The 13,284-nt window shown below is 42.7% G+C and overlaps 4 non-coding genes across 4 annotated transcripts; all 4 read right to left on the bottom strand.

Moving 5' to 3' along the window:
* Nucleotides 1-6,645: 6,645 nt before the first annotated feature.
* On the bottom strand, nucleotides 6,646-6,718 carry trnak-uuu (transfer RNA lysine (anticodon UUU)). Its single transcript has one exon. It is a non-coding gene; the product is annotated as a tRNA-Lys (tRNA).
* Nucleotides 6,719-6,953: 235 nt separating this feature from the next.
* On the bottom strand, nucleotides 6,954-7,042 carry trnay-gua (transfer RNA tyrosine (anticodon GUA)). Its single transcript is given in 2 exon segments — nucleotides 6,954-6,989; nucleotides 7,006-7,042. It is a non-coding gene; the product is annotated as a tRNA-Tyr (tRNA).
* A 3,258-nt stretch (nucleotides 7,043-10,300) lies between these two features.
* On the bottom strand, nucleotides 10,301-10,373 carry trnak-uuu (transfer RNA lysine (anticodon UUU)). The gene has a single exon. It is a non-coding gene; the product is annotated as a tRNA-Lys (tRNA).
* A 235-nt stretch (nucleotides 10,374-10,608) lies between these two features.
* On the bottom strand, nucleotides 10,609-10,697 carry trnay-gua (transfer RNA tyrosine (anticodon GUA)). The gene is given in 2 exon segments: nucleotides 10,609-10,644; nucleotides 10,661-10,697. It is a non-coding gene; the product is annotated as a tRNA-Tyr (tRNA).
* Between the last annotated feature and the right edge of the window lie 2,587 nt (nucleotides 10,698-13,284).

The raw sequence follows: 13,284 nt of genomic DNA, 5'->3' as shown, positions 1-13,284 counted from the left end.
AAACTGTCACTTTGATGCAAACCAGTTCCAAGCTGATGAGCAAAGGAAATCTGATAACTTTGGGGGTGGAGAGGTCTTCTTTAGATCAGTGCTTCAGCTCAGAGCCCAAATGCTCTTATCAAAATACACCCAACATAACGCTACACAGTGGAACTGCAAGGCAATTGATTAAAGGGACATGTGGTGAATTCCTTTTTATCTTTATACTGTTGTTGGATGTCTCCTGTTCCTCTAAGTCTCATTTGGCCTTGGTTTTCCCCCTCTGTGTTGAATAATCGGGCTCTAAATAGCCCCGGCGTTTCTCCTGCAGTTCTTCGTTCTTTCCACTGCTAGCGCTGCCTTTGTGCAGCTTGTTATAGGATATTGTGAACTGAACCTATTTTGCTGTGAATTTATATTTACTGCGAATAGTTTATTGTGGCTGGTCTTGGTCTGTCTGCACTAAATAAATGATTTGTATCAAGGGATTATTTAGTTTGTCTGTGTACTTTTTTACCTAACCACTAAGGGCCACTCCTTGCACTTCACACATTTGCCCTTTTAATTACTCCCTTACTGACATACTTTAACATGCAATGTGCGTGTGATAATAGTTTTAGCAGCCTGTTGCCATTCAGGTGAGACAATACCTAGTAAATCCTTTTTTTTTTTTTTCATGTTGGTGCGCCGCGAAGGTTTTTGGTCTCAGCAAAGTGTGCCGTGGCATTACAACGCTTGGGAACCACTGGCTTGGCTTGTTGGGCATCCAGGTATGCACTGAGATTACGATCGGCACGATGATTGTCGTTCTCAGGAGAATTGTGTTTCTTTGCTGATCACGTTCTCTGTCGCTTTTTACACAGTTCTTACAAGTGGCACATTGGGGATGAAGAGCAGAGCATGCTGACACGCATAGCTGTGGACTTCTGCATGGCATGGGGCCACAGGTCATTCCAAGTATTTCAAGACGCCTGCAAATGTGTGGACACGTTGTGTTGGCCCAACCCTCACAGATTGTGCCAAGTCAAGTAGAGATGCATGTTGTGCTGTTCTAAAGTGACACGTCGTCAACGGCAAAAACATCTCTCAGAGTTCCTGGCTTGACTTGCCTCTGGAAGACAACACTTGCCCAGGCTGGATATTTGCCGAAAGAAGCAAAGAGGACTAGACACCTTGCCTAGACGCAACTGCATATTTCATTGTCACCTGGAAGGCCATCCAGGCTTTTCACCATCATGGCCCTCGGTCAACAAGGCGCCCGAACAGGGACTCGAACCCTGGACCCTCAGATTAAAAGTCTGATGCTCTAACACACAAATCGTTAAACAAAAAAGGTTATAAACACATTAACTACAATACCGGTTAGTAAGACGAAGGTGAGTCTCTCGTTAGTATTGTTAGTCAGACATTAAATAACTACGCAGGTTAGTATTTATGTCAGGTAACTTCTCGTTATATATATATCAGTCTCATTTACGTTTAGGTGCCGAGAAAGATCCTATCGTTACTTGTTACCACAATTTCCCTTAACTGATTATTATTCAATGATCAAGGATAGGCAGGGCCACCAATAATCTAACGTCTATTGACTTGTGTCAATTTCATACTAAACAGTTAAACAGGAATGAGAACATATTTCTCGGGGTTGACAGATTTTATTTCTAAAATTATCAACAAAACAGTTTAATGCAACACACATTTATATTTAAGAAAACTAAATGATATTACACATTCTAGAGTTATGAATCACAGAATAACATTTCTAAATGATTTCTCAAATGTCATGAATCATGAACTCCAAACTGTTAAACTTATCTGAACTTCGTCGCAGAGAGGCCTCTCTGTCTTCGGGCTCAGATCACAGCACACGGCACATGGTCCGTGTGGTTTGGAACAAAGGCAGTGCGGTTCGGCTTTGTCCAAGAACTTCCACTCAGTCGATGCAGCTGGAAGTTGGGGTTTCGCGAAATTAGAGTCTTTTCCAAACAGATTTTCCACTGGTTTGAAGGCTCCAAGGTTGTGCACAAAATCTTCTTTGTAAGCAGGGTTCCACCGTAGTTACTTGAAGACAAAGTCTTTGAGGAAAGCAGGGCCCTGTTCGTTCCAAGGGTCAAGTTTCTTAAGACTCAAATAGCTATTTAAATGACTGAACACTTTCATATACATTCGACTTACTCAATTGTCCAGCTGTAAAACTCCACTGATCAGGTGGGCACAGGCGGGCATGCGCAGTCTGTAAAGTTCTTTCTTTAATATAGTCCTTTAATAGAATTCTTCGTACGGCTCAATCTCCTTCTCCCAGTTTAACTCTTCTGTTGCCGGCAAAGACTTGGTTGGTTTCTGGTTCCGGTTCGGGCAACAGAGCTACAGGTTGAGCTGTGGCAGCGAATTACTGGTTCAGGTGAGAGAGAAAGAGAGAGAGAGAGAGAGAGAGACTGTGCACTGTTCCTTATAGTCTGTCAGATCAATAGGTGATTGGTTCTTGAGTTCTTGAGATTGGATTTCGGTTTCAGCCCCCAGTGTCCTAATGGAGGGGGGCTTGATTTATGACTGATGTCAATCCATGCCATCTTTTGGAAATGCCGGTTGGCCCGGGTTCGTAGCTCTATGTCGGGATTTCGGCTCTCGTCCACTTCAAAGAGTTTTTGTCACCTACAGGCCCCTTTCTCCAGACATCTCATAGCAGGATTCAACCTATTTGGCCTCTTCTCGGTGCCATCCTCCCCAAAACTGTCACTTTGATGCAAACCAGTTCCAAGCTGATGAGCAAAGGAAATCTGATAACTTTGGGGGTGGAGAGGTCTTCTTTAGATCAGTGCTTCAGCTCAGAGCCCAAATGCTCTTATCAAAATACACCCAACATAACGCTACACAGTGGAACTGCAAGGCAATTGATTAAAGGGACATGTGGTGAATTCCTTTTTATCTTTATACTGTTGTTGGATGTCTCCTGTTCCTCTAAGTCTCATTTGGCCTTGGTTTTCCCCCTCTGTGTTGAATAATCGGGCTCTAAATAGCCCCGGCGTTTCTCCTGCAGTTCTTCGTTCTTTCCACTGCTAGCGCTGCCTTTGTGCAGCTTGTTATAGGATATTGTGAACTGAACCTATTTTGCTGTGAATTTATATGTACTGCGAATAGTTTATTGTGGCTGGTCTTGGTCTGTCTGCACTAAATAAATGATTTGTATCAAGGGATTATTTAGTTTGTCTGTGTACTTTTTTACCTAACCACTAAGGGCCACTCCTTGCACTTCACACATTTGCCCTTTTAATTACTCCCTTACTGACATACTTTAACATGCAATGTGCGTGTGATAATAGTTTTAGCAGCCTGTTGCCATTCAGGTGAGACAATACCTAGTAAATCCTTTTTTTTTTTTTTCATGTTGGTGCGCCGCGAAGGTTTTTGGTCTCAGGAAAGTGTGCCGTGGCATTACAACGCTTGGGAACCACTGGCTTGGCTTGTTGGGCATCCAGGTATGCACTGAGATTACGATCGGCACGATGATTGTCGTTCTCAGGAGAATTGTGTTTCTTTGCTGATCACGTTCTCTGTCGCTTTTTACACAGTTCTTACAAGTGGCACATTGGGGATGAAGAGCAGAGCATGCTGACACGCATAGCTGTGGACTTCTGCATGGCATGGGGCCACAGGTCATTCCAAGTATTTCAAGACGCCTGCAAATGTGTGGACACGTTGTGTTGGCCCAACCCTCACAGATTGTGCCAAGTCAAGTAGAGATGCATGTTGTGCTGTTCTAAAGTGACACGTCGTCAACGGCAAAAACATCTCTCAGAGTTCCTGGCTTGACTTGCCTCTGGAAGACAACACTTGCCCAGGCTGGATATTTGCCGAAAGAAGCAAAGAGGACTAGACACCTTGCCTAGACGCAACTGCATATTTCATTGTCACCTGGAAGGCCATCCAGGCTTTTCACCATCATGGCCCTCGGTCAACAAGGCGCCCGAACAGGGACTCGAACCCTGGACCCTCAGATTAAAAGTCTGATGCTCTAACACACAAATCGTTAAACAAAAAAGGTTATAAACACATTAACTACAATACCGGTTAGTAAGACGAAGGTGAGTCTCTCGTTAGTATTGTTAGTCAGACATTAAATAACTACGCAGGTTAGTATTTATGTCAGGTAACTTCTCGTTATATATATATCAGTCTCATTTACGTTTAGGTGCCGAGAAAGATCCTATCGTTACTTGTTACCACAATTTCCCTTAACTGATTATTATTCAATGATCAAGGATAGGCAGGGCCACCAATAATCTAACGTCTATTGACTTGTGTCAATTTCAGACTAAACAGTTAAACAGGAATGAGAAGATATTTCTCGGGGTTGACAGATTTTATTTCTAAAATTATCAACAAAACAGTTTAATGCAACACACATTTATATTTAAGAAAACTAAATGATATTACACATTCTAGAGTTATGAATCACAGAATAACATTTCTAATTGATTTCTCAAATGTCATGAATCATGAACTCCAAACTGTTAAACTTATCTGAACTTCGTCGCAGAGAGGCCTCTCTGTCTTCGGGCTCAGATCACAGCACACGGCACATGGTCCGTGTGGTTTGGAACAAAGGCAGTGCGGTTCGGCTTTGTCCAAGAACTTCCACTCAGTCGATGCAGATGGAAGTTGGGGTTTCGCGAAATTAGAGTCTTTTCCAAACAGATTTTCCACTGGTTTGAAGGCTCCAAGGTTGTGCACAAAATCTTCTTTGTAAGCAGGGTTCCACCGTAGTTACTTGAAGACAAAGTCTTTGAGGAAAGCAGGGCCCTGTTCGTTCCAAGGGTCAAGTTTCTTAAGACTCAAATAGCTATTTAAATGACTGAACACTTTCATATACATTCGACTTACTCAATTGTCCAGCTGTAAAACTCCACTGATCAGGTGGGCACAGGCGGGCATGCGCAGTCTGTAAAGTTCTTTATTTAATAAAGTCCTTTAAAAGAATTCTTCGTACGGCTCAATCTCCTTCTCCCAGTTTAACTCTTCTGTTGCCGGCAAAGACTTGGTTGGTTTCTGGTTCCGGTTCGGGCAACAGAGCTACAGGTTGAGCTGTGGCAGCGAGTTACTGGTTCAGGTGAGAGAGAAAGAGAGAGAGAGAGAAAGAGAGAGAGAGAGAGAGAGAGAGACTGTGCACTGTTCCTTATAGTCTGTCAGATCATTAGGTGATTGGTTCTTGAGTTCTTGAGATTGGATTTCGGTTTCAGCCCCCAGTGTCCTAATGGGGGGGGGCTTGATTTATGACTGATGTCAATCCATGCCATCTTTTGGAAATGCCGGTTGGCCCGGGTTCGTAGCTCTATGTCGGGATTTCGGCTCTCGTCCACTTCAAAGAGTTTTTATCACCTACAGGCCCCTTTCTCCAGACATCTCATAGCAGGATTCAACCTATTTGGCCTCTTCTCGGTGCCATCCTCCCCAAAACTGTCACTTTGATGCAAACCAGTTCCAAGCTGATGAGCAAAGGAAATCTGATAACTTTGGGGGTGGAGAGGTCTTCTTTAGATCAGTGCTTCAGCTCAGAGCCCAAATGCTCTTATCAAAATACACCCAACATAACGCTACACAGTGGAACTGCAAGGCAATTGATTAAAGGGACATGTGGTGAATTCCTTTTTATCTCTATACTGTTGTTGGATGTCTCCTCTTCCTCTAAGTCTCATTTGGCCTTGGTTTTCCCCCTCTGTGTTGAATAATCGGGCTCTAAATAGCCCCGGCGTTTCTCCTGCAGTTCTTCGTTCTTTCCACTGCTAGCGATGCCTTTGTGCAGCTTGTTATAGGATATTGTGAACTGAACCTATTTTGCTGTGAATTTATATTTACTGCGAATAGTTTATTGTGGCTGGTCTTGGTCTGTCTGCACTAAATAAATGATTTGTATCAAGGGATTATTTAGTTTGTCTGTGTACTTTTTTACCTAACCACTAAGGGCCACTCCTTGCACTTCACACATTTGCCCTTTTAATTACTCCCTTACTGACATACTTTAACATGCAATGTGCGTGTGATAATAGTTTTAGCAGCCTGTTGCCATTCAGGTGAGACAATACCTAGTAAATCCTTTTTTTTTTTTTTCATGTTGGTGCGCCGCGAAGGTTTTTGGTCTCAGCAAAGTGTGCCGTGGCATTACAACGCTTGGGAACCACTGGCTTGGCTTGTTGGGCATCCAGGTATGCACTGAGATTACGATCGGCACGATGATTGTCGTTCTCAGGAGAATTGTGTTTCTTTGCTGATCATGTTCTCTGTCGCTTTTTACAAAGTTCTTACAAGTGGCACATTGGGGATGAGGCATAGCTGTGGACTTCTGCATGGCATGGGGCCACAGGTCATTCCAAGTATTTCAAGACGCCTGCAAATGTGTGGACACGTTGTGTTGGCCCAACCCTCACAGATTGTGCCAAGTCAAGTAGAGATGCATGTTGTGCTGTTCTAAAGTGACACGTCGTCAACGGCAAAAACATCTCTCAGAGTTCCTGGCTTGACTTGCCTCTGGAAGACAACACTTGCCCAGGCTGGATATTTGCCGAAAGAAGCAAAGAGGACTAGACACCTTGCCTAGACGCAACTGCATATTTCATTGTCACCTGGAAGGCCATCCAGGCTTTTCACCATCATGGCCCTCGGTCAACAAGGCGCCCGAACAGGGACTCGAACCCTGGACCCTCAGATTAAAAGTCTGATGCTCTACCGGCTGAGCTACCCGGGCTTCAGTGAAGTGCTTCACAATGTGTTGGCTTCATGATTGTTCCAGACCGCTTTCTGGCCTGTTTAGAAAACTGGGTTCAGGGTGAAAAGGGTCACATGCATATGAGATGTTTGGGCAATGCGAGTTCTCCACAGCAAATCCGAATTTCCGGTGTTTTCTCCTTGTCCTCATGCAATTCCAATGGCTTGACATTTGGGAGCTCGTCCAAAACCGATGTCAAACCATAATCACGCCTTCCTTCGAGCCGGAATTGAACCAGCGACCTAAGGATGCCCGCTGCCTGAAACCTACAGTCCTCCGCTCTACCAATTGAGCTATCGAAGGGAAGCTTCTCACCGTCTTCCCCTGGCAGTCTCAGTGGCCGTGCAAAGCCAAGAAGCACCGTGGCTTGGCTCAGTGGTTTTCAACCCGTGTGCCGTGAGGACTACCCAATTGTGTCGTGAGATTTTTATCCCCTGAAAAATATTATGTCATTTTGTTTGGTCAACTTCATAAATCTTGTATCAAATCAAACTTATTCAAATGTGTGAAAATATTACATTTATACATCACCTGTAGAAAGCGTTTCATAACTGAAATGTTGTGTTTGCCGGACTGAACGCACACCTACACTGAGTTGCAGTGCTATCAGTTGTATCGTAAGGTACACTTATAAATTTCAATTTAAGAAGTGAATTTATAGTATCACCTTATCACGAATCCTGGAATCTTGTAGAACTCAATTTCTGTAATAATTGGACACAGACACCAATTCCAAAGATATAAATTGTTAAATTTATTCAAAAACAAAGACTAAATGTAGCACTACACTAATTATACAAAAGGGAAAAGCTAATCAAAATTCAACTCTAGATCAACAAATCAAAGACAAATCACTTCCGTGACCAAATCAAAGACCATGGGATCGCATATGATAACACACAAATCGTTAAACAAAAAAGGTTATAAACACATTAACTACAATACCGGTTAGTAAGACGAAGGTGAGTCTCTCGTTAGTATTGTTAGTCAGACATTAAATAACTACGCAGGTTAGTATTTATGTCAGGTAACTTCTCGTTATATATATATCAGTCTCATTTACGTTTAGGTGCCGAGAAAGATCCTATCGTTACTTGTTACCACAATTTCCCTTAACTGATTATTATTCAATGATCAAGGATAGGCAGGGCCACCAATAATCTAACGTCTATTGACTTGTGTCAATTTCAGACTAAACAGTTAAACAGGAATGAGAAGATATTTCTCGGGGTTGACAGATTTTATTTCTAAAATTATCAACAAAACAGTTTAATGCAACACACATTTATATTTAAGAAAACTAAATGATATTACACATTCTAGAGTTATGAATCACAGAATAACATTTCTAATTGATTTCTCAAATGTCATGAATCATGAACTCCAAACTGTTAAACTTATCTGAACTTCGTCGCAGAGAGGCCTCTCTGTCTTCGGGCTCAGATCACAGCACACGGCACATGGTCCGTGTGGTTTGGAACAAAGGCAGTGCGGTTCGGCTTTGTCCAAGAACTTCCACTCAGTCGATGCACCTGGAAGTTGGGGTTTCGCGAAATTAGAGTCTTTTCCAAACAGATTTTCCACTGGTTTGAAGGCTCCAAGGTTGTGCACAAAATCTTCTTTGTAAGCAGGGTTCCACCGTAGTTACTTGAAGACAAAGTCTTTGAGGAAAGCAGGGCCCTGTTCGTTCCAAGGGTCAAGTTTCTTAAGACTCAAATAGCTATTTAAATGACTGAACACTTTCATATACATTCGACTTACTCAATTGTCCAGCTGTAAAACTCCACTGATCAGGTGGGCACAGGCGGGCATGCGCAGTCTGTAAAGTTCTTTATTTAATAAAGTCCTTTAAAAGAATTCTTCGTACGGCTCAATCTCCTTCTCCCAGTTTAACTCTTCTGTTGCCGGCAAAGACTTGGTTGGTTTCTGGTTCCGGTTCGGGCAACAGAGCTACAGGTTGAGCTGTGGCAGCGAGTTACTGGTTCAGGTGAGAGAGAAAGAGAGAGAGAGAGAAAGAGAGAGAGAGAGAGAGAGACTGTGCACTGTTCCTTATAGTCTGTCAGATCAATAGGTGATTGGTTCTTGAGTTCTTGAGATTGGATTTCGGTTTCAGCCCCCAGTGTCCTAATGGAGGGGGGCTTGATTTATGACTGATGTCAATCCATGCCATCTTTTGGAAATGCCGGTTGGCCCGGGTTCGTAGCACTATGTCGGGATTTCGGCTCTCGTCCACTTCAAAGAGTTTTTATCACCTACAGGCCCCTTTCTCCAGACATCTCATAGCAGGATTCAACCTATTTGGCCTCTTCTCGGTGCCATCCTCCCCAAAACTGTCACTTTGATGCAAACCAGTTCCAAGCTGATGAGCAAAGGAAATCTGATAACTTTGGGGGTGGAGAGGTCTTCTTTAGATCAGTGTTTCAGCTCAGAGCCCAAATGCTCTTATCAAAATACACCCAACATAACGCTACACAGTGGAACTGCAAGGCAATTGATTAAAGGGACATGTGGTGAATTCCTTTTTATCTTTATACTGTTGTTGGATGTCTCCTGTTCCTCTAAGTCTCATTTGGCCTTGGTTTTCCCCCTCCGTGTTGAATAATCGGGCTCTAAATAGCCCCGGCGTTTCTCCTGCAGTTCTTCGTTCTTTCCACTGCTAGCGCTGCCTTTGTGCAGCTTGTTATAGGATATTGTGAACTGAACCTATTTTGCTGTGAATTTATATTTACTGCGAATAGTTTATTGTGGCTGGTCTTGGTCTGTCTGCACTAAATAAATGATATGTATCAAGGGATTATTTAGTTTGTCTGTGTACTTTTTTACTTAACCACTAAGGGCCACTCCTTGCACTTCACACATTTGCCCTTTTAATTACTCCCTTACTGACATACTTTAACATGCAATGTGCGTGTGATAATAGCTTTAGCAGCCTGTTGCCATTCAGGTGAGACAATACCTAGTAAATCCTTTTTTTTTTTTTTCATGTTGGTGCGCCGCGAAGGTTTTTGGTCTCAGCAAAGTGTGCCGTGGCATTACAACGCTTGGGAACCACTGGCTTGGCTTGTTGGGCATCCAGGTATGCACTGAGATTACGATCGGCACGATGATTGTCGTTCTCAGGAGAATTGTGTTTCTTTGCTGATCATGTTCTCTGTCGCTTTTTACAAAGTTCTTACAAGTGGCACATTGGGGATGAGGAGCAGAGCATGCTGACACGCATAGCTGTGGACTTCTGCATGGCATGGGGCCACAGGTCATTCCAAGTATTTCAAGACGCCTGCAAATGTGTGGACACGTTGTGTTGGCCCAACCCTCACAGATTGTGCCAAGTCAAGTAGAGATGCATGTTGTGCTGTTCTAAAGTGACACGTCGTCAACGGCAAAAACATCTCTCAGAGTTCCTGGCTTGACTTGCCTCTGGAAGACAACACTTGCCCAGGCTGGATATTTGCCGAAAGAAGCAAAGAGGACTAGACACCTTGCCTAGACGCAACTGCATATTTCATTGTCACCTGGAAGGCCATCCAGGCTTTTCACCATCATGGCCCTCGGTCAACAAGGCGCCCGAACAGGGACTCGAACCCTGGACCCTCAGATTAAAAGTCTGATGCTCTACCGGCTGAGCTACCCGGGCTTCAGTGAAGTGCTTCACAATGTGTTGGCTTCATGATTGTTCCAGACCGCTTTCTGGCCGGTTTAGAAAACTGGGCTCAGGGTGAAAAGGGTCACATGCATATGAGATGTTTGGGCAATGCGAGTTCTCCACAGCAAATCCGAATTTCCGGTGTTTTCTCCTTGTCCTCATGCAATTCCAATGGCTTGACATTTGGGAGCTCGTCCAAAACCGATGTCAAACCATAATCACGCCTTCCTTCGAGCCGGAATTGAACCAGCGACCTAAGGATGCCCGCTGCCTGAAACCTACAGTCCTCCGCTCTACCAACTGAGCTATCGAAGGGAAGCTTCTCACCGTCTTCCCCTGGCAGTCTCAGTGGCCGTGCAAAGCCAAGAAGCACCGTGGCTTGGCTCAGTGGTTTTCAACCCGTGTGCCGTGAGGACTACCCAATTGTGTCGTGAGATTTTTATCCCCTGAAAAATATTATGTCATTTTGTTTGGTCAACTTCATAAATCTTGTATCAAATCAAACTTATTCAAATGTGTGAAAATATTACATTTATACATCACCTGTAGAAAGCGTTTCATAACTGAAATGTTGTGTTTGCCGGACTGAACGCACACCTACACTGAGTTGCAGTGCTATCAGTTGTATCGTAAGGTACACTTATAAATTTCAATTTAAGAAGTGAATTTATAGTATCACCTTATCACGAATCCTGGAATCTTGTAGAACTCAATTTCTGTAATAATTGGACACAGACACCAATTCCAAAGATATAAATTGTTAAATTTATTCAAAAACAAAGACTAAATGTAGCACTATACTAATTATACAAAAGGGAAAAGCTAATCAAAATTCAACTCTAGATCAACAAATCAAAGACAAATCACTTCCGTGACCAAATCAAAGACCATGGGATCGCATATGATAACACACAAATCGTTAAACAAAAAAGGTTATAAACACATTAACTACAATACCGGTTAGTAAGACGAAGGTGAGTCTCTCGTTAGTATTGTTAGTCAGACATTAAATAACTACGCAGGTTAGTATTTATGTCAGGTAACTTCTCGTTATATATATATCAGTCTCATTTACGTTTAGGTGCCGAGAAAGATCCTATCATTACTTGTTACCACAATTTCCCTTAACTGATTATTATTCAATGATCAAGGATAGGCAGGGCCACCAATAATCTAACGTCTATTGACTTGTGTCAATTTCAGACTAAACAGTTAAACAGGAATGAGAAGATATTTCTCGGCGTTGACAGATTTTATTTCTAAAATTATCAACAAAACAGTTGAATGCAACACACATTTATATTTAAGAAAACTAAATGATATTACACATTCTAGAGTTATGAATCACAGATTAACATTTCTAATTGATTTCTTAAATGTCATGAATCACAAACTCCAAACTGTTAAACTTATCTGAACTTCGTCGCAGAGAGGCCTCTCTGGCTTCGGGCTCAGATAACAGCACACGGCACGAGGTCCGTGTGGTTGGAACAAAGGCAGTCCGGTTCAGCTTTGTCCAAGAACTTCCACTCAGTCGATGCACCTGGAAGTTGGGGTTTCGCGAATGTAGAGTCTTTTCCAAACAGATTTTCCATTGGTTTGAAGGCTCCAAGGTTGTGCACAAAATCTTCTTTGTAAGCAGGGTTCCACCGTAGTTACTTGAAGACAAAGTCTTTGAGGAAAGCAGGGCCCTGTTTGTTCCAAGGGTCAAGTTTCTTAAGACTCAAATAGCTATTTAAATGACTGGCACTTTCGTATTCAGTCGACTTAGTCAATTGTCCAGCTGTAAAACTCCACTGATCAGGTGGGTCTGTAAAGTTCTTTATTTAATAAAGTCCTTTAAAAGAATTCTTCGTACGGCTCAATCTCCTTCTCCCAGTTTAATTCTTCTGTTGCCGGCAAAGACTTGGTTGGTTTCTGGTTCCGGTTCTGGCAACAGAGCTACAGGTTGCGAGTTTCTGGTTCAGGTGAGAGAGAGAGTAAGAGAGAGAGACCGTGCGCTGTTCTTTATAGTCTGTCAGATCAATAGGTGATTGGTTCTTGATTTTTTTAGATTGGATTTCGGTTTCAGCCCCCAGTGTCCTATTGGAGGGGGGCTTGATTTATGACTGATGTCAATCCATGCCATCTTTTGGAAATGCCGGTTGGCCCGGGTTCGTAGCTCTATGTCGGGATTTCGGCTCTCGTCCACTTCAAAGAGTTTTTATTACCTACAGGCCCCTTTCTCCTATCTCATAGCAGGATTCCAAACTATTTGGCCTATTCTCGGTGCCATCCTCCCCAAAACTGTCACTTTGATGTAAACCAGTTCCAAGCTGATGAGTTAAGGAAATCTGATAACTTTTGGTGGGGGGAGAGGTCTTCTTTAGATCAGTGCTTCAGCTCAGAGCTAAAATGCTCTTATCAAAATACACCCAACATAACACTACAATAATATATGGTTTGCTAAGTTGTAAATAATGGCTAAAATGCATTTACTGTGCATTCGGTTAATCATTAATTACTAGGTTTATGTTTATTTATTGCATGAATGTGGATCCTTCAAATGTTTAATAAATAATGACTAATATGTAAAGTTAAAAATTAATTACGAGTGTGTTTGTGCTTAACTAATGCATACTTCTGGCCCCTTAAAATAAAGTGTTATCAGATCTCCTTTGAGATATGACTCCCTCCCCTTCAGGTTCTGCAACGTTGAATAAATAAACTTAGATAGCCGCGACTGTTTCCCAAAAATGTATTGTTTCAAATATGCCGTTTAACAGCATTTGTTAGGGGTGTAACGTTACGGTACACAAAACTGACAGTTCGGTACGTACCTCGGTTTTGAAGTCTCGGTTCGTTATGGGTTCGGTACAGCGGGGGGGGGAACTAAACATTAATTCCTTTGTGCATGTTTCTA

The sequence above is a fragment of the Amia ocellicauda genome, unplaced genomic scaffold (genome assembly GCF_036373705.1).
Source record: "Amia ocellicauda isolate fAmiCal2 unplaced genomic scaffold, fAmiCal2.hap1 HAP1_SCAFFOLD_99, whole genome shotgun sequence".
Classification (NCBI taxonomy): domain Eukaryota; kingdom Metazoa; phylum Chordata; class Actinopteri; order Amiiformes; family Amiidae; genus Amia; species Amia ocellicauda.
This window is presented reverse-complemented; position numbering and strand designations above follow the sequence as displayed.